At 41.2% G+C, this 1,551-nt stretch overlaps 1 pseudogene; it reads right to left on the reverse strand.

Annotated features, from left to right (window-relative positions):
* Nucleotides 1–616: 616 nt before the first annotated feature.
* Nucleotides 617–1,104, reverse strand: LOC128070220 (60S ribosomal protein L23a-like; annotated as a pseudogene).
* Between the last annotated feature and the right edge of the window lie 447 nt (nt 1,105–1,551).

The following is a 1,551-nucleotide window of genomic DNA, read 5'->3' on the forward strand; positions in this document are numbered from 1 at the left end:
GGTGTTAAATTTTGCCAAAAGCATTTTCGGCATCTGTTGAGATGATCATGTATTTTTTGTCCCTTCTTCTATTAATGTTGTTGTCTACAGTCATTAAGTCATGTCCAATTCTTTGTGACCCCATGCACTACAGCACACCAGTCTTCCCTGTCCTTCACTATCTCCTAGAGTTTGCTCAAACTCATGGTCATTGAATCAGTGATGCCATCCAACTATCTCATCTTCTGTCACTCCATTCTCCCTATGCCCTTAATCTTTCCCAGCATTGGGGTCTTTTCCAATGAGTCAGCTTTTCCACTCAGGTGGCCAAAGTATTGGAGCTTGAGCTTCAGGATCAGTCCTTCCATGAATATTTAGGGTTGATTTCCTTTAGGATTAACTGGTTTGATCTCCTTGCTGTCCAAAGGATTCTCAAGAGTCTTCTCCAGCACAATTCAAAAGCATCAGTTCTTCAGTGTTCATCCTTCTTTATGCTCTAACTCTCATATCTATACATGACTACTGGAAAAACCATAGCTTTGACTTGTATGGACGTTTGTGGCAAACTTATGTCTCTGCCTTTTTTTTTTTTAATAGTGAAAACTTTTATATTTGGAATTAGTCAGTTGGACTCAGTTTAGATCATCCCAATTTTATTGGCAACATCCAAAGCATCATAGTCAGGAGCCAGTTGACCATATGTCTTCTTCTTTCCATCAGGCTTGATCATGGTATTGACCTTAGCCATGTCAATGTCATAGAGCTTCTTCACAGCCTGTTTAATTTGGTGGTTTTTGGCCTTGACAGCCACAATGAATACCAATGTGTTGTTATCTCCTATTTTATCCATGGCTGACTTGGTGATGAGGGGGAATTTGATGATGACATAGTGGTCAAGTTTGTTTCTCCTAGGGGTGTTCATTCAAGAATATTGGGGCTGCCTCCTGAGCCGCAGTGTTTTGGGCCACCAGAAGGTGGGTGACATATGGATATATATTTTTTTTTTTTCTTTTGGTGACTGTGGACACCTTTCAACACTGCTTTCTTGGCCTTCAAAGTCTTCACTTTGGCTTCAGCTTTACGAGGGGCTGGGGTTTCCTTCTTCACCTTCAGTGCCATCTTCATAAAAAGGCACACCATCTTCATGGAAAGGCTCTGCTTTTTAATTCCACTGCCAAAAGCTTGTCATAACTTCTCTTCGAAGGAGCAAGCATCTTTTAATTTTGTGGCTGCAGTCAATGTCCACAGTGCATTTGGAGCCCAAGAAAATAAAGTCTGTCTCTTTTTCCAATTTTTCCCCAATTATCTACCATGAAGTGATGGGACCAGATGCCATGATCTTAGATTTTGCTTTCTTTTGTTTTTAATTAATTTATTTATTTCAATTGGAGGCTAATTACTTTACAATGTTATGGTTTCTGCCATACATTGACATGAATCAGCCATGGTGTACATGTGTTTCACATCCTGAACCCCTCTCCCACCTCCCACCCCATCCAATCCCTCAGGGTCATCCCAGTGCACCAGCCCTGAGCACCCTGTCTCATGCATTGAATCTGGACTGGTGATGTA

Source organism: Budorcas taxicolor, chromosome X (assembly GCF_023091745.1).
Source record: "Budorcas taxicolor isolate Tak-1 chromosome X, Takin1.1, whole genome shotgun sequence".
Taxonomy (NCBI): Eukaryota; Metazoa; Chordata; class Mammalia; order Artiodactyla; family Bovidae; genus Budorcas; species Budorcas taxicolor.